This window comes from Poecilia reticulata, chromosome 7 (genome assembly GCF_904066995.2).
Source record: "Poecilia reticulata chromosome 7, P_reticulata-male-v2, whole genome shotgun sequence".
NCBI lineage: Eukaryota > Metazoa > Chordata > Actinopteri > Cyprinodontiformes > Poeciliidae > Poecilia > Poecilia reticulata.
In genome coordinates, this window is record NC_088836.1 from 13296504 (window position 1) to 13316499 (window position 19996).

At 37.9% G+C, this 19996-nt stretch overlaps 1 protein-coding gene across 2 annotated transcripts in view; it reads left to right on the forward strand.

The window, feature by feature from the left end:
* Positions 1-15914: 15914 nt before the first annotated feature.
* The window catches only part of cntn3a.2 (contactin 3a, tandem duplicate 2), a 72969-nt gene continuing 68887 nt past the window's right edge, over positions 15915-19996 (forward strand). Inside the window, exons 1-2 of one of the 2 annotated variants that reach the window (XM_008413432.3) lie at positions 15915-17247; positions 17353-17571. The gene's annotated coding sequence lies outside the window, so the exon portion shown is untranslated. The remainder of the gene's footprint in view (positions 17248-17352; positions 17572-19996) is intronic. The other variant, XM_008413431.3, reaches the window with a different exon arrangement.

Here is a 19996-nt window from a genome sequence, read left to right on the forward strand (position 1 = left end):
TTATTGACTGCATTGGGGCCATCAAGCTTCATGCAACATCTTTTTTTTTTTTTTTTTTATGGTTGAGGCGACGGTTTATCTCGTGAAGTTTCAGCAGGATAATCCCTGTGCAATGTGTGCTAAATGGAGATGGACGGGGATTGAATTTGAACTGATAAGTGCAATCACAGCCAGCTGCCTTCAGTTATTGACTCAAGACCCAGGGGTGTGTGAGAACGCGTGTAATATCAGTGTTGCAGTAGAATACTGGGAGTTACATCATCGACACTTAACACTATAACAGGCCCCTCACAAGATGATGGCAGTCACATGGGAAAACTGAAAGAGAAGTGCTAAATTACTTTAATATAAATGGGAATATGTGATGAAGAGATGCTTTTGAGCTTCAGTTTGTTGATCTCTGCTTGTTGCTCAATCTCACTGTGCCGTTTTATTGACACCGAGCCGCTCCTCTCTTCGTGTAGGTACTGTATGTCGGGTTGGTGCTGAGAAAGGTTTCTGGATTTAGGCAAGTGTGATCATGTCAGGAAGGGGAAGAAAAAGTAAGTATTACTTCACCCTGAAACAAAGGAAAATAAATATGTGCAAGTGTGTGTGTGTGTGTGCGTGTGCGGGGGTGTGCGTGTGTGTGTATGCGTGTGTGTGTGTGTGTGTGTGTGTGTGCTTGCTGTGTGTGGGTGGCTTGGTTTGATGTGTGCGACAGACGGATCGATACGAACAAACAAGGAGGGAAAATGTGTGTACAGTTTCAAATAGAGCTGGCCGACATCACGGCATGTGGCTCGGACAGCAACCCGACTGTCTGAGACATATGCAAATCCGGATTTAATTAAAATAAGTTACAAATCAGTGGAAGAAAAAAAAATGAACTGTTGTCAATTAAGAGCTGATGCCAACATCATTGTCACTATGCAGAACTATAAAATCATTGTGCACCCCTACCCCTAGAGTTTCTTCTTTATTTTGTCAACCTTGACGGTTTCAGGTCATCAAATAAATTCTGATATTAAGAAAATATTACCAGAGTGAACAGAAAATGCTGATTACATTTATTAAGGGAAAAAAGCTATCTATATAAACCTATTCTTATATGAATAGTAAATGCACATTAATTGTAATTCAAATATGCATTAACAGTATGAAGTAGACTAAACGTCATGTCCCTATCTGCAGAAGTTTAAGAACAGAGATCAAGTTCAAAGAAAGTCAGTGCCATCTGTCTGTCCAGAAACAGTTACAAAGTCACTTTTTAAGCTTTGGGCCTGCAGCAAACCACAGTAAGAGCTGCTATCCATAAATGAAAAAAAAAACAAAAAAAACATGGAGCATTAGGGAAACTTTCCAGGAGTGGCTGGTCTTCCTAAATTATTCAAAGAGAACGTTGATGACTCATCCAAAAGGTCACAAAAGAACCCGAAACAACGTCTGAAGCACTGCAGGTCTCCGTTGAGTTCGATGTTCGTAATTCAAAAAATAAGAAATGGAAACTGAGTAAAAAATGCCATCCCTGGGAGAATTTGAAGGCCAAAACCACTGTTGACCCAAAAGGACACAAAGATCCATCTCACATTTAACAAGCATGATGATCCCCAAACCTTTTTAGGGAAAATATGACAAGACAGACAGTGGAGTGTTATAAGGGATGTGCCTCCAGTTACATCAGGCATAAAGCTGACAGCATTTCAGAAACAGAACATCATACCAATCGTCAGACATGGTGATGGTGATGATCCGCTGCTTCTGCTTCTTGCTGTAATTGATAGCACCATGACTTTTGATCTCCTGTAGAAAACTTAAAAGAAAGAAACTGGACACCATTTTTGATGCTCTTGTTGTTTTTGACCTTTACTTAAATAATGAAACCATTATTTAAGAAAGAAAAACAAAAATTCTATTTAATCAGCTCATCTCTGCTTCATACAAAAATTAGTTCTAACATGTGGAACAATTAAATGTAGCAAAAACAAAATAATAAAGAAAGGAGTCTGTTTGGGAGCAAATATCTTTTCACGGCCTTATACTGTATTATTTGTTACATATCCAAATCCTCAAAGTTAGTTGCATTTACTGGCGTCTCTTCTTGAAACACAGATTTGGTTAATCTATTTGCAGGATACTTGTAAATACACTGTAAAAAGGCTTTGTAGGACATTCTTAAGCATTTTGGTTTGGAGTTTAAGATACACCTGCCTAAATATCCCTTGGCTAAAATGCATTTTAACTCACAACTTTTAACAGTACTTTAATTTGATCTCAAATCTTTAACTGTTAGAAACAAGTTTGTAGATATTTGGCAGGGATAAAGGAAATATCTGGCTGGTTTTTCTTTAAAATCCTGACTATTAGTGCATTCCCTCATTTGTTCATGGGACAAAATTAAAATAATAAATAAGAATGTCAGAATCTCATAATCAACAGCTGGAATATGTATTACTTTAATGTTTTAAAAAAGTGATTTACCATGTTGGTTATTTATTTATTTTTTTATGTATTTCATAAACATTGTGAAGCCATGCAAAACCAGACCTCTGCCATGTTAAAGTAACTCCAATCTCAAACTGTCACATCACATCATGCAAACCCCTTTGAACGGCTGTCATATTTGGATTAGATTGTTGTCTCTGTAGAGTTCTGTGGTTATTTACACTGGGATTCATGGTTGGCTGCGATCTGTAACAATGACCTTTCTCTGTGATGCAAGTACAGCAAAACGGGACAGGTTAAGAATTTGCCCGCACAGCAACTCTCGTTATGAAATGCTGTGCAAATGACAAAAATATTAAAGCGATTCAAGTGAACACCATTTTATTACTTTTTACTTTGCCTTTCCTTTCCTTCAGATAGTCATTCAGTTTCAAAGTTAATGTTTTATTCAGGCGAGTCGGAATAAAGCGAACCAACCAAAGCTCTTCAGTGTAAATACGTTTAGACTTCAACCATCAGGAAATGGTCTCTCCTACATTAAGGTAAATGGATGAACTCTTGCCCTTTCTAGAAAATTAAATGGACGGGAAAGACATTGTTTGATCAAGTTTATGTCCCAAATCCTTACTGTTATAAGTTTAAATATGTTTTTTAGAACGTTTTTTGTTTTTTCTGGGATTGTTGGGTGGGAGTTTTATTTTTGTTTATTAAAACAGCTATGATATTTTTGTGAAATTCCTGGGTTTTAAGTTTTTGAATAATAGCTCTCAGATTAGCTATAATCCACAGAAGGAAATAAATCTGTATATAAACAAAACGAAAATAATTTGTTTACTCTGGGTGAAATACTAACTACGTAAAACCTCTCCAACAAACCATGCTCTAAAAACATGGGCTCTAATACAATTAAATTGGACATCAAGTAATTTAGTAGTTTAGGATAGTGGTACAAACCAAAAATGGGACTCAACAGAATTAATATGGTACTTTAGCACAAATAAAAAGAATACATGAAAACAAATGTCCTATTCTAAAGAACTTGTATTTTTGCAGATGACCATATTTATCCTTATAAGAACATTCATTGCATCGATATGCATTTTTTATGTACATGTCAGCATGTTGACCATTAATTGATCCTTTATGTTAATCTAGTTTTCTGAATAATTCATAAGTCTGACATTGAAGGCATTTAGCAACAGATGTGTCCATCCTTAACCAGCTAATGACTCGCCGTAAAAATCTCGGAGCCTGGTGGAAGCGATGTGTTTTTTGTGTTTATGGTGGTGAAACTTTTCCTTTTTTCCCCTTTTCTTCTGCGTCGTTTGTCACCTAAAATTGCTCAAGTAAACACTCAGGAACTGCAGAGTAGTTGCTTGTTACCAGCTGTTTGAGGTTAATTGCATCCTTCCAATTTACTTGAACTTGCTGAAGAGATTTGTTTTTTAGCCTCGCTTTTATGTTACAACTCAGAGTTTGTGTCTAATTGGAACCAAACTACATCTTAAGAAAATAACAGAGGTAATTTTTGTTTTACACTCCGGCTAGTAGCCTTGTTGCCTTGTAATGCATGTTAAGTGCATTTATTGACAAATAAAAGCATTCATTATGAAAAGTGTATTGAAAATCTCTAAATTGATCTGCTCCCTGGACCAATGCATACCTGAAACCCAATCACATGAGATGGATGTTTTTATTGAACTAGGAGCAGAGTGTGAAAGCAGAAGTATTTGCACAGATATTGGCTCTACATCCATGAACCTACTCCTAAAAGCCATGGTATTGGTATGCCTGTCGGGGTATAACATCCCCCATTGTTTGTTCCATTACGCTTCCATTCACTTAGTTTAAGCCTGCATTGCTCTCACAGTGAACGCAAACACAACTTCCAGCTCCCTTTGTTTGTCATGAAGGAGGCAAAGTAGTCACTTGAGGTGACACAAGGTGAAGTTATAAAGTTATTTCATTTTTCTTTCATAAAATTAGATTATGAAGCACCCGAACACTAAGCACCCAACATCAAGTTCGGACCTGGCTGACCTCAAGAAACTTAAGGCAAACTGTTAAACAATTACACAACAATAATATTACTTAATTTCACCCTAAACTATGCAGATACTTCACTTACCTCAGGATGCTGAAAGCTTGAAGAGAAAGTGAGGTGGATCCCAGTGTTGAATTTTTGATTTTATGTACAACAATGGGGGAAAAAATTAAGAGACCACTTCACTGAATCTGATTGAAAACCTCATGGTTATGCCACCAAATATTGATTTCTGAACTCTTCCTGGGTTAAAATATTACTATTGTTGTTTCTAAATGAATATGGACTTGTTTTCTTTGCATTAGTTGAGGTCTGAAAGCATGGCAACATTTATGTGATTTTGACCATTTCTAATTTTCTGCAAATAAATACAACATTTTTGCTTGGAGTTTCAGAGACATGTCAGTAGTTCATAGAAAAAAAAGAACAATGTTCATTTTACTCAAACATATACCTATGAAAAGTAAAATCTGAAAAACTGATCATTTTAAGTGGTCTCTTTTTCCAGAGCTGTATGTTCAAAACAAAAACAAAAAATTGTCATTTCTATATATTTAGGACCAAATAACACATGATTTTCAATGTACTAACAATACATGGCAAAATAGGAAACACTGTGCTAGCAGCTTTAGATCTGCAAAATCCAAATGGGCAAGTTTCAGGCATGTGGTCATTGGGGTGCAGTCAGAATCAGTAAGTGCGTTAATTTGAGGATCTCTCTTTTGGCCTTGAAACACCATTGGATTCCCCCTTAATAAGCTGCAGAGTGTTGGTTGGTTGGATGAATGGATGTTATTAAACATTGCAGATTCAGTGAAATTTTTGCTAAGGAAATAAACTCCAGTTTGATGGTTTTTCGTGAGAAGCAGGCTGATTCTGTTGTTCTTTTGACTTATTACATGAGAGAAGACACAGTTAGGCAGATTAGAACGTAGTGTGAACGACACTCTGTTACATTGTGTTACATTTGGTTTTAGCCATACAGCATTATAGACAAACTTGTCTCAAGATGTTTTGCACTGAGCGTGAATCCCCCCCACCCCCCTACGAGAAGGCACTAAGGCAACACATAAGATGAGTCAATGGGAAAAGGCGAAATGAGAACTAAAATATTTATGGGTAATGAATATTCTGCTGAGAGTACTTTTGTACCCAGAGCCTCTTGCAACAGTTTCACTCTTTTAAATATTCATAACTGCTTAAACAAATAGAACTGCCACACAACGTGTGTACGAAAGTATAAACATGCCACATTGTCCCCAAGGGTGTGAAGACTTTTCCTGCTTAAATATGTACAACTTATTCATATGGTCAAAGAAAAAGATGTCACTGAATAAGAACTGGACTAACCTCCTGTCAGAAAATGTAACACATTTCCAAGCAGCTTAAATGTATTTGCTAATCTTCTCTTTCCACCCTTTAGTGGATTTACAATCTTGCATTTCCTCCAAGAAACGAAAGCATTATTGCGATTTTGATTCATTTATCGGCTTATATGTTGCCATTGGCAGATTTTATGTCCAAATCAACTGTGCAAGAAATGTCTGCTCCGATTTGGCATGAGGACGTTGTCGGTAATATCTGCAGCCACCTGCCACTTTTCCAATGTTCCCTGCCCTAAAGTGCAAAACTACCAGCTTTAGCTCTAATTCTTTCTGCACTGTGAGTTTAGGATTTAGGGACCTCTTCCCAGCGTCATAAAGCCATCACAAGATGATGATGTCAAGAACTCAAGGGATGGCCCAGAGGCAGAAATAGCGACTTCTAATAAGCTTCTGGGAGGAATTAGAATAAGATAATCTGTTGAGTTGAAGTGTAAGGCATGAACTGCACAGTGTCTGTTGTTACAGATCACAAAAACTACTAAAGGGTCCTTGAGTAATTCGCATAAAACCCCAAATTACTGCAGGGGTAATGTTCTGCTTTAGAGACCTCCTGTTCACTCTGAGCTACTTTATTTGACTTTCACTTTGTATCTTACTCTAAAATGTATATTTTTCAGATGTGTACTGCTATACTTCAGTACAGAAAACTGAAATATCCAATGTATTGCTAAACCTTTCTTTCCCCAGAGGTGAACATATGTTACCTAGATTTTATATAATGGCTAGAGCAAAAAGAGTTGTGTAAGATTGAAAAGCAGATGAAAGAAAATGCATAGTTTTCTTTATTTTATTTTTTTAAAATAGAAATCTAAGCTACAAGTTCTTGGGGGCATGTCTCCTCCAACTTACACTGTATGCCTTTGTTCTTTGCAAAGAAAAACTGAAGTTTAGTCAGATTAGATAGATAGTCTTTCAAGATCAATTACATGTAGTTGTGGATTTGACAGGGTCAGTATAAGACATGAAGATGCTTTGGTCTAAACCACTCCATTGCAGTTTTGACTGTAAGTTTAAGCTTTTTTCCAACAGGACTATAGTTCTAATTTCTTTCCCAGGATTCTCCTGTATTTATTTTTCATCCATCTTCCTATTAATTCGGGCATTAATTTTTAAATGCCCGTTAAGGATCTGTGGTTATATTTTGCCTGGGTTTGCGGATGTGGGATGCTCTTTCCATTATAAGTTGATTGATGCCTGAACAGTGCTGCATGAGATTTTCAGAGCTTGGGATGTTGTTCCCTGACTTCAACATGCTTTAAGTTCTCTATAACAACATCAAGATCAAATCTCACATTGATTGAGTTTTGTTTCTTTATTTTGTTTTATTCGGTGACTTCTGCAGATGGGTTGTTGCACTAGATTTTCTTTACAGGTATCCGAATGAAGGTGGTTGGATGCAAATGCATGTCTTTATTTTTATTTTAAACCAAACCCTTCTTTATTTATATAGGCCAGGGGTGTCAAACTCCTGGTCACATTGGGTCACATCAAGATCACGAATGTCCTCATTTTATTTTGTAAAGAGTTTTGCAAACTTTGTGTGATTTCTGTGTCACAATCACATTTTGATTTGTGTTAGTCTGTCACATAAGACCTCTATAAAATTAATTTAGGTTTGTGGAACATAATTAACTGTAAAAAAAAAAAAAAAAGCTTAGGACCTACTAAATTTATGTATGACAACATTGATGGTCTAGCAGGTTAGAAGGATAATGGTTTGATACTTCTAAATTGTGCAACTGTGTGAAGAAAACATCACGTTTGTGTACAAGTAGACATGGAATAAAAATGTGGAGTGAAAGCACCATTTACTGTAAAGTGCACTGTAATAATGCTTATGTAAATCTATTTACCTCTTAGAAATGACACTTGTTTGAAGCGACCTTTTTTTTGTTTCAGCTGTTTCCCTGATTACAATTACATGTGTATTAATGACGCTGTGAAATTACATAACGCTCCACATGATGCATCTCCACAGATACTATTCACACAATGGAATAATGCTAAACTGGTCACAAGCAGAGCATCAATAATACTGATGGAAAAACAACCACATTTTCTCTGAAACGCCTCCGAGTTTACACAAACCCAGAGTACGGTTGACAAAAGATGTATTTTCATTTTTTCTTCTTTTATTTTTAGGTCATTGGCAGATGCCTCAGAATGAGGAACAAATACCCAATGCTCCTACACAAGATTATCAAAGCAAACCCCCAAATGCTAACAGAAAATAAGACACTAAATCTATAGACAAATTCAAGAATATGTTTCAAATTCTAAACAGGCTTACACCATATTTCTTGGTCTCTGCTCTACAACTAGAAGGAATCAAATCTTGAAGAACTCAAAATTTAATCTTAGATCTGTTAGAGAAATTTGTTCAATAAAAAGAATCACCAAGACAGAAATCACAAGGGCGAGAGAGCCTCTGTTCTATATTTAATTACACTTGCCAGCGAGGAGAAAATGCAATGTTACAGAACACTCTGGAGAAACAAAAAGAAAATCCTGCTGATAATCACTTCCTATCAATGTAACACAAATGTAGGGTGGGCGAAATCTCAGGTCTGCAAAAACCCCCCTTGAACAATGTGTTCCTTACCTTTGCAAACAGCCCCCTCTCACAACAGGAAATGAACTTATAAACTTGGCTTCTCCACACACCGTAAGTACTGCCATGTACAAGCTCCACTTCAACCATCCATACATGTCACATTTATTCTGAAGTAATTTTTAGTAGATAACATAAAGTAATAATAGTGAACAAACAGCTTTCCAACACAGTCTACTGTCAAATGGCCAAGTACCAGATGAGAGTGTCTGCTGAACCAGGCACTCTTATCTGCTTTTACAGCCTCTCACTTAGGATTTTATGAATAAATGTACTGAAAACAATTGTGAGACTTATTAAAACCAAGATAGAAATTTAAACATGTCATTCCAGAACAGTTGTAATTGCTGTAATTTGGTATTTAGAAAATATTTCAAATCCGGCATCAGTAGAAACACACTATCCACATCCTCTGGTAAACACTGAAAACTGGCTTCCAATTGCAAAAGACATTGCTACTGTTTAGGTGTTTTTTTTCCCAGGGAAGTGAAATACTGCCATATGTGTTTCAGCGCTCTACACAAACAGATTGATGGATTTCTCCCTTCTGAAAGTACTGGATTTCACCCCAGGTCAAACCTCACAAACTGGTTTTATTTGCGAGCATCTTCTGCAGCCAAGCGAATTTCCTATTGACCAAAAACAGGATTTATATTAAAGTAGATATTTTACTTTCGCATCCCTAGCTCTGGCCTCGTAATCAGCAAAGGTGGAAGGTGCGCCGTTGATGTCCCACACCACACCTGTGAAATTTCAGACTGCAATAAAAAATGTATGCTGGGGAAATGTTGAGGAAATAAGTTAGTGAACCACATAGTTCCCTTTGAAAAAAAAAACACAAAAGAAAGCTTAATGTGTTAGCTAATACTGAAGTGAAAAAGATATTTAACTCCCAGGAGAGCCTCGGTGATACATTTTAATTTTAGTGCAAGAAACAACAACAATGCAATAGGTGAGAACGGAAACTATAAGCTAAGAAAGTGAAGGTGAGGATGAAGATGATGTATTTTCTGCATGGGGAGCATGGCTGCCATGACACAAACAAATGCCATATTCGGCTTTTAATATATAAGTTACGTTTAATCTGTTCCTCTTTTTGTGTTTTCTCTTAGAAGAGCGTACCCTCAGACTTCTTCAGCTGCAACCTTGAAGGATTTCTGTCAGGTGCGCACTTGAGGTTTGAGCAACGGTCTCTGCAAAAAAAAGCCCCATACTATAATTAACATCTTAAATCCCAGCTGAAGAGTGCACGTTTGAGATAGCCTCCTTTATGCTGGGGGGGAGAGAAATAGCTGTGCTTCACTGCCTATTAACCAACCCACAGAGTGAGGGAGCAAATTAGGTGGTGATGTTTTCCTCCACAAAACTAGGTTAAACAAGGGGGTCGTCGCGTTGTGCAATAAGTGCACATCTTGCAACCGTTTGCTCTTTTCTTTCTGCTTTCCGAATTAACCCAGGCAGGAATAAAACGAGGGAATTTGAAAGTGAGCAATCAGAAGGTTTGAGAAATAAGACCTAATGACTTTTGCAGCTTAACTGAAGAATTAGAAGCACAATGTCTATTGCCGCCGTACGCACGAATGCCACAAGGGCGCAAGAACGTACACAGAGACTCAATCACACACACGGTGAAGGAAGTAATACCTTTAGGGGTTTGCTATTAAGACGGGTAATCCATGGGCCTCGGGAGAAGCAGGATAATATATTCCTCAAAGAATCTTTTCACAACAAGCATCTAGGATGAAGAGCATGAATAAATTACAGGCATAATTAAAGGAAATGTCAAACCGGCCGCTGTAAAGAACATTATTAACGATGTTGTGTCCATGTTGGGGAAACCTGGACTTGAATCAGGGATGATGATCAATGTAAGTTTAATGTATTTTCTCTTTGATAGAGGCAGTACTGCTGCTAATAAAGTTAAGCTTCACTGTGGATATTGACCCATAGTCAATATCCACAGTGATACACATATATGTCTCTATATGTCTCTATATGTGTATTTGGCAGGAAGAGCAGCATGAAGACAGATTCATTGCTTGTATTTTTAGGGGGTGGGGAAACTAAGAGCTAAAAGAAACAAGCTGGAAAAGAGAGACAGATGGAGCGATAAGAGGATAGTTTATCTGAAAGAGCAAGCAAGTGGGACTTGAAAAGGTAGAAGAGAATTGCAAGAGAAAGCAAAAACTGTTGATAGTCTCAAAAAATATGTGGTTCTACTTTGAACTGAAGCACTCAGTATGTGGTTATCAAATGTGGGGGAAAAGAAAAATCTGCTTTAAGCACTTCTTCACTTGTGACTGCTCAATTTGTTTAATTTGGCTTTTGTCATGATTTTTCTCTGAAGTCTTCGTAACGCGAAGCAGGGGTCACACCCAGAGGCAGTTTCTGATATGAGTGACATGGGCAACCACCCAACACCCCCCTCTCCACCCCCCAGACTTCCCCACTTTGTGGAGGTGAGGTGGGGGAGGTGCCGGCAGGGTGGTTCTCCCCATGATTAGTTTGGAAATGTCAAGGGAGTTTTAACAGAGTGGGTAGGATTCTAAATTCAAGGTGGCCACACGGTTGAAGTCCAATATTTACTTACATTAATATTAATATCTGACATTAAATCATATTAAAAACCCATTTTTTCAGATCAGACTTACCAAAATAATTCATATTTACTAAACTCCAGATGCGCAAGAAGAGTTTTAAAGGATTATGTATTAATTTGATAAATTTAAAGGTTTAGATACACTGAGATTACTATGAATTTGGGAAAGACCAGGTGAAGATGATGTTGCAATAACCAAATAGCTTTGTCTCTATTATTGTTTATAACTGAAAAGGCTTAGGTATTACAATAATAATAAATGAAGGGATAAGCAATGAACACACACACACAAAAACTATCTTCAATATACAACAAAAAGAATTCTCAGAGTCAAAAAACTTTCATCAGCAAACTTTTCCTTTTCACTTGTGACCCCTTCAGGGAAATACAAATGTGTGTTGCTCTGGGCCAGTTTTCCCTGGCAGTGCCTGGATATTTTCTCAGTAATCCCCAAAAAACCCACATTCTTGATGCTCACAAGGTTCACATGTTACGCCTCAACAATCCCATATGCTGAGGTACCAAAGCATATTCCTCGTATTACCTTTTTACCAGTTGTATACAAGTTCTCATTTCCCCTGACAACAAGAATCTTTTTTTTCTTAGTGACTAGTACAGTGGAAAACAGGTTCTGTTGTGCAAACTCTCCAAACATGCAAGCAAAAATATAAAAAATAAAATAAATTTTAAAAAAATTCACCCAAAGTTGATGGAACAATCACGATTTTTGAGTGTATTTAACTCCCTACTTTGCAGCTCTACATTCTGAACCTCTTGCAGATCATCCGCATTGTGTTTTTGGCTGCATGCATACTTAACGCATAATGGCTCTCGTCAACCCCACATATTGTTAATGGCAGCCACTCTTGCCATTTACCAAAGCTTGCACATATCCATCCAGTTTTATGCTCCTGTACAGTGCAAAATCAAACTCCTAGCAAATACATTACTGATAGAAAAAAAAGAGAAAGAAAATAGTGAAAGGTGTATCCAGTAATAACAGGTTTTTAATAAGACTTTATTTGTTTTAACTTTGACTAGGATATCTATGTAAGAATGTTGCAAAGCATAATAGTGACAGGCAGAAAAAATCAGCCCTTAAATCTTTCATAATGATGTTTATCATATATAGATGTCTAAAAATTATTTATTCTGTGGTTAAAAAAGGAAAAAAAAAAGAAAAAATGATTTAACTTTTTGATGAAATGATTTTTGAAGAGACCAGACTCAGGTTTTGCACAAAGACTGACAAAGCGTGGAACGTTAAATGTGATGTTTAGATAAACTCCCACGTTCTACCCGCGCTGCTTCTGTGAGGTTTTGCTCTGTATTTGCATTGAGATACATTAATCAGCACTTCATATTAACACGTTCAATCAAGTGACAGAAGACGCACAGGTGGAACTAATAACATTACGGGGTGTTCATGCAATAAATCACTGCGGTGAGCCATCATGCAAAATAACTCATTCAGCCAGTTTTATTATTAACCACTCGTGTGCTCTTCCAGAGATAATATGGCTAAATGTCTGGAAAGAAGCTATTTTGTCTTGTCAGTAGCTCTGATTGGGAATGTTATCCCTGTAATAGGATTTGTGCACATTTCTAACCAATTTTGTGTTTCATTTGCTTTTCATTTTTGTTTTTGTAAAACATAAATGAGAAAAAAATTGTCAATTCTCAACATCAGAATCAGCACAGAATCATCTATATAAAGTTTTTCATGTCTTCCTCCTGTCTTTAAACAACTGCAAATCAATCTCAAGTGCAGTTTTCTTTCTTTACCCAATTTATAATTGCTCTTTTTTATTTTCCATTTGTTTTCTTACTGCTCTTTTATTTCTCTTTTAGATATTTATTCCACTTATTTAACTTATTTTAAGTTTTATGTTTTGTGCAAAAATTTTTTAAAGCATTTTAAAGTTTTTCTTTCATTTTCTGTTTGGGGTGGACACTGTTATTGTGCAGTACTTCATTATAAAGTTGAACTTTGCTTTACTATTCTTACTCTATTCTCATTGCCAATAAAAAGATCTGCAATATCACATGAAAAACTCAGAATAGTTACCAATGTTCATTAGGATGAAAAGTGTTGAAAACTTCAATTCAGTAAAGGAAAACACAATATTTCAGGCACACATGCTTTTTAGATTTGTGAATCTGGACAAGAACTACCTTTTTTTTTTTTTGCTCTGCAAATACAAGTGATTTCTAAGCACAATCAAGAAATTTAAGTACTGTGTTCAGACAGGCATAAGCCCCGAAATAATCACCAAAGTCAAATAAATTTTAATATTTGGAAATGGTTGGGACAGTCTCCATAGAAATGTTCCTAAAGAAATTGCTAATAAAGACATGAACGACAGATCCTTGAAACCGAATGCTTTTTGCATATAGATATCACACCAAATTTATACAGTGAAATATCACATATGTTTTAGAAAAGAAAGTGGAAAAAGGACAGCTGAAATTAAAAAAAATTATAAAAAATCACACTGTTTTATGAAAATACTGCCAGCAGGCTTTTGGCTTGGTTTAGCACAAAAACTCAACTGCCATCTTCAGAGCTCACTAATTAACACTTTCTTATCTCCTGTGCTAAATCTGCACAAAAAGCAAAGTGTAAAAAGCTGTTCCTGCATGACTTACAGTGACAACAAGAATAGTGAGCTGCTGCATGTACCGAAGATTTGTGTTTAATTGGTGGGTACGTACCGGATCGTCTATCTCCCAGCTTCAAAACAGTTTCTCAAAATGTTCGACTTTTCTGCAAACTGTCATTTTCTTAACTGGCGTAAAGCTTGAATGTCTCCTTCCAAATAAGACGTGCTTGTAAGCTGAGTGAAACCTTTGTCGCTGAAACAATATAACGAGCCTGTTAGGATTTTACACTTTCTCATAACGTTTGGAGAAAAAAAAACAAAAAAAAAACGCTCTTCACATCTGATTAAAGTCAAATTCACAATGGACATCATTTATAATATTTTAACAATCGTTTTCTTATCATGCATTATGTCAAATGATTTTTAGTCAGATGTTGCTAATTTCACTCCATTATACCTCTAAACTATTTTTCGACAGGAAGGTGAATCTCTGCCCCAGTCTCATCTTTTACATTATCTAACAGGTTTTCTGAAAAGAAATTCCACATCTGATTTCCCAATGGCTTGCAGCAATCTAAAGATGGAACTTCTCATGTTCTGGCATATTTTTTAATTGTTTTAACAACTCTGTTCTTGCCATTAGTGCATAAATATTCGTGAGTTTTGTCAAAGTGTTATTAGCTTCAAATGTCTTCAACTCCTCCAGAGTTACCATGAATCTCTTGGCCGCCTCTCTAAATAATTCTCTTGATTCCCAGCCTGTCAGTTTAGGAGGATGACAGTGTATTTGATTTGGAAGGTTTTTTTTGTACCTGGTTTCTGGATCAGGGATTGAATTGAGCAGTGCACCATGAGGCCTTCAAAGCTTTGGTTCTATAACATTTAACCTTTACTTAATAAACTTAATCTCTGACCTGCCTGCTGTGTTCCTTGGTCTTTACGATGCTCTTTGGCCACCAATATTCTCAAACCTCTGAGCCTTTTGAGAACAGTCTTATTTATTACATATCAGATTATAAAGAGCTGAATAAAAGAGTCTGTCCTACATTTACATTTTTTTCATCATTATTTATCACACGAAATCCCTACCAAAATACACTGGAATTTGTTGCTATAATGGGGGGAAAGGTAAAAACGTTGAAGGGGTATGATTTCTTCTGAAAGTAAAGCCCCTAAGTGGTAAATGAACTGAACGCTGCTTTCTCAATCTGCTGACCATGTAAAGCACTTTTATGGTAGAGCCTCTCTAACCCAGCTGCACAACCAATACGCACAAATACAAACACTGGTACAAAGGTCAGCAGGCAACTTTAGGGTGCTTTTCCGAGACGGGAGAGAGAGGAGGTTGGAAGCACACCCTCAACTTTCCAAACGGCAAGAAGAGCACTTTTCCTGCTGAGCCACAGTCGAATAAGAAAAGGAAGCTGGCGTCTGCTGACTACCTTTTAAATTTGCTATAAAAAAAGATCAAATTAAGCCGCACAGACAGAAATCTGTGAAATGCGATGGTTCGTAAAACCCCACAGTTCATCATAAGAGGCTGTTTGAGAAACAGGCTTACAGGGGCTGTTAAACAATTTGATGTTAACTGGCATAAAAATAGTAATTAGGTGATAATTCTTATTAATTGAACTTGAGAGCAAAGAAATTATGTTTGTCTGCTGCCAATTCTTTGCACCATGGGCTCCTGCTGCTGCTCTGACTCAAAATGAAAGTGATTCCTGTAGATCTCATTAGCTTTCAAAGAGCCCCCAGTGATTGGAAGTCTTTTTAGAGCATTTGACCTCTTACGTCTTCTGCCGCAACGCAGGCCTATACGTTTTTACGTTTTAATCAAAGAATGAGATTTATTTATTTATTTTATCTAATGCAAGTGAAAAAAAATTGTGCTGAAGATATTTCGTCCTTTGAAGCCACTGAGGCACTGCTGATCCAAAAACGGGAGCCCTGGAATTATGAATTTTGCTCATGGTTGTCTTGAAGATAGCACTTTGAAAAACTATTCATACCCGTGGACCTTTTCACGTTTTGTCACAAACGTCAATGTGCTTTGATGTGATTATATGTGCCAGACAAAATAGTGCATGATTAGCTCAAAAGAAAATGATTCATAGATCTCAAATTTAAAGAAAGAATTACAAGTGAATAAGGTCCAATTTTGCAATTGAACCAAATATGGATGTAAAACCAGCTGTTCTGTGAAGGACTCAAAGGTTTGTTGGAGAAAATTAGAGGGCAAGTAGCAACATGAAGACCAAGGAACGTGGCAGGTGGATCATGAAGAAATTTGTGGAGACAACTACAACTAAACCGGAGTGGTTAGGTTATAAAACAAAATTTTACGACTTTAAAATCTCACAGACCATTATCTGAAAATGGGAAAAGGACAGCACACCTGCAAACCCACCAAGACACAACTGTGGACTTGAACTGGTTGAGTGAGGACAACATTAAGCTCTATGTGGGTGATAAAACCTGACATGACTGTAAACCTTTAGCACACTGAAACACGGTGATGGGTTAGAATGGTCACTTCAAGCACAAATATGAAGGCAATCGAAAATTGCCTTCATATGTGCAGACATAGCTGTTTGACGGCTTTAATGAAACTAAATTAACCTGTGACAGCTAAAGAGCCGCGTCAGGCGAGGGTCAACCGAAATGCATTTCTGTGGATGTTTGAAGCACAAAAGCATGAAGAGAGAGGGGGAGAAAATGTGACAATGAACAACATGGCCGATCTTACAGGTCTATTGATAAATGAGGCGATTTGGTTTGGAGATGGTTTGTTATGAAGGCCTTAGAAGGTTCTGCTAGATTAGAATACCTTCAGTACAAAAACCCAAACAGGTGCACACCGGGGGAACCATTCAAGTAACAATCTGCACGGGCTGCAAGCCTCCAACATTCCTCTTCACAGATGATGTGCATCCAGTTGGACTATAGCAGATCTTAATTGTCTTTGGATATGTAAAACTCTAAGTGTAATCAAAGCAGAATGTGACTGAACAAAGTATTGATTGAGGGTACAAAGAATAATTTTTCCTTGCTCAATTTTCCTTCTAGTTTATAATTATGCACAATGTTGGTCAAAATAAATGAAAACTAAACGGATTTAGCCCCACCTTTCCTTCTTTCCTTAAAATCCCTCTGGCTCACCCATAGTTTGCTTAAATATGGGAACAGCCTGCGGCACTGGCGAAAATAGTCCACGATCCGCGGCTGCCCACAGATGCGCAGCAGTAATGGTGGTCTGACGCAGAGGGGCGCACTTCTCCCTCCAGGTGCGTCCGCCTCCCCATCCCCGCACCTTCCCACATCCCAATCGCTGCTGCTGGTTGCCACTTCTCCTCCTCCTCCTCCTGCACCCCCTCCTCCTCCTTTTACTCCTCCCTCTTCTTCGCAGCGGAGAGCCGACTTGATGCGCATAATAAATCATCTCTGCAAGATCCCTCTGCGAGCCCGGCTTCAGAAAGACGCGTGTTGGATTTGGGAGCGTAAACAGAGGGGCGAGAGGCGAGCCTCGTAGCTACAGCAGGCGCGAGGATATGCTTTAAACGCGATTCAGTGCTGCGAACAACGTGGGTGTCGCGTGCGTGCGTGCGTGTGAGAGAATGCGTGAGTGAGCGAGTGAGTGCCTGTGAATTCTTCTTATTTATTTTTTTATTTATTTATTTTTCGTATAGGGAGTGGAGGAGAGGAGGCAGAGCAGCGATATGAGCCGCATGTGTTGGAGCCTCCTCGCCACCGGCCAGCACAGACTCACTTTCACCTGTATGAACGACCTTGCAATTGTGACCGAAATTTTCCCGACCACGTTATTTCCATGGAGGATCAATTTGTCGTTTTTTTCTGCGAGGGCTGAATTTAACTCCCGCTGGTCTCGAGACACTTCTGAGCAGGAGGTAAGACAAAACAGCCTCAGTGCGTGCTTGTGTGTGTGTGTGTGTGTGTGTGTGTATGTGTGTGTGCGTGTGTGTGTATGTGTGGAAATTAGTAAGAAATCATTGGTTATTTGGGCATTTTAAATGTCGGCTCTGGACAGCATGTTTAAAACTGATTCATTAATGAAATGCCTCGAATTGGATCAGAATTGTGTGTTAAGATTGGAATAGCGTCATGTTCCGTCCTCTCCGCAGCCTTTTCCTGATCCGTGAAGGAAAAAGCTTTTAGAAATAACATTAAAAAATAAAATAAAATTAAAAAAAATCTCTATTGGCGAGCTGCGTGTGTCTCAAACATGCTTTTTCTTTGTCAGAGTGATGAAGGGATGCTAGGATTTCAGCCTCTCACCGCTCCTGGTGTGATGCCACACTGCAGCCAGGCTTCCACACCAAGTCTGAAACATATGAACCCACAGGACATTTTCAATTGATTGGATTGTAATAAAAGGGAGTTGAGCCTCAGGTTGGAATGAATACATGATGTCTGTATGTAGTGGGAGAAATCGATAGTGTTTTGTCAATGATGCTCCTTCTGATGTGTTTTGAAGCAAAAGCACTTTCAGTGAATCTTTGTGAAGTATGCATTACTAAACAAAAAAAAAACAAAAAAAACAGGAGGTGCTGCTGACACACACGCGCACGCACACATGCAGGCAACAGTTCTACCTTTGCAACATTCTCAAGTTAATTACATACTTGTGTGTCCCAGTGCCTGCTTGGATACAGCTTTGTTGAATGAAGCCCAGGCCTTCAAAAGAATAAAAAAAATAAAAAATGCACACCCACTCTTCCTGCTGGGCTATTTTCTTCAAGCAGATGTGATGTTTGTGCATTACTGTGTCTGAATCAGTTAAACCCGGAGTTGGTTCCTCCTCATTGATCGAGAGTTAGAGGGATTCACCCCATGAGGCAAACTGCAACCATTAACATTATATCCAGGAGTGAAAGCTGAAAGTGAGCATGTGTGTGCGTGTGCGTGTGTGTGTGTGTGTGTGCGTGTGTGTGTGTGTGTGTGTGCATGTAAATAATATAATTGGTTGGACACCTGTGTGCTTGTTTCAGAATGTGTTGAGTTTTGTACCCATGTGTGTGATAAATTCATAATGACCATAGTAGAATTATCAAGGTTTTGAAACATGAAATTGCATGTGCTGTTGGAGCCCATAAGTTTAGAAACAGGTTGACTACCCCAAAGCAAACCAATACAATAAGGCAACCAGACCCACCACATTCATCACTGGACATGTAAATAAAACCCAAAAGAAATATAACCACCTTGAGGCTTGTCAACTTTAGTTTTAAAGCAGCGTTTATGTGAAGCTTTTGGAGTTCCACTAAACATTTATCTTCTGCCTCCGTGAACTCAAGCTTCTTGGAACTGGTGAACAAACACATTCTTGTATTCATATAGAAATATGAATACAGAAATGTGTGACAAAGATCTCCATTAAGATTAACCCACGTTTTCCTACCTTTTTTTTATTTCTTCATGCATTGTGTGATGTCTCCCTCAATCTCTGTGAGCTTTTAACATCAGCTACTAGAATTGTGCATCAAATGTGGACATTCCCATTCTGCTGACTTCTTGGTGCTTCCCTCTGACCTGGAGTGTTATGTTCGCTGTTGGTGTGTACAGTTAGCGCAATCACCAAAATCTGGGCCGCTTGTAAAATTCGGCAGAGACCGCTGGCGGACCCTAGAGGGTAGATGCAGAGGATGAAATTTAGGTCACACAGGGTTAACTGTTGAGTGAAAAATAGAAAACAGCCAAGCAGCTGGGAAGTGTTTTTACTCTTAGTGTAAAAAAAAATGTAGCCCGTTAAATGCTAGTGTTCAGCAACAGGTGGGAGTGGGGCCATCAAGCAGGTAAAAACTGAAAATTCCAGTCATTGTGGCAGTTTCCTCAGCATCTTGTATGCTTAAAAGCAAAGACTTGACTGAGAATTGTAATACGTTTTAAATTGTAAGCTTTTCAAAACCTTGGCCTGCTATTGCACTGGTAGCCAAGCCTGTAGTTTGTCATAATGTCAGCATATTTTATATTATTTATTACATTGACCATAAGAGTTAGAAGAGAAGGCATTTAATATTGATTACCACCTTTCAGAGTGTCACAAAAACAAATACTGAGCTTATGCATTCTATAACTACTACTTCTCCACTGTGGAAATACAGAATCCACAGCTGGATTCTGTATTTCATCTCTACTTCAAATAGTACAACCTTAACCTGCACACAGTTTACTGTTAACCTTTTAAATTGCCATAAAGGATCCCACAGTGAATCAACTCATAAAACATGTATCTGCAAATCATTTTTCTGTATTACTTTCTTTGGTGAACTCTAACGCTGAATCATTTATATTTAAGATATAATAAAACTGAAA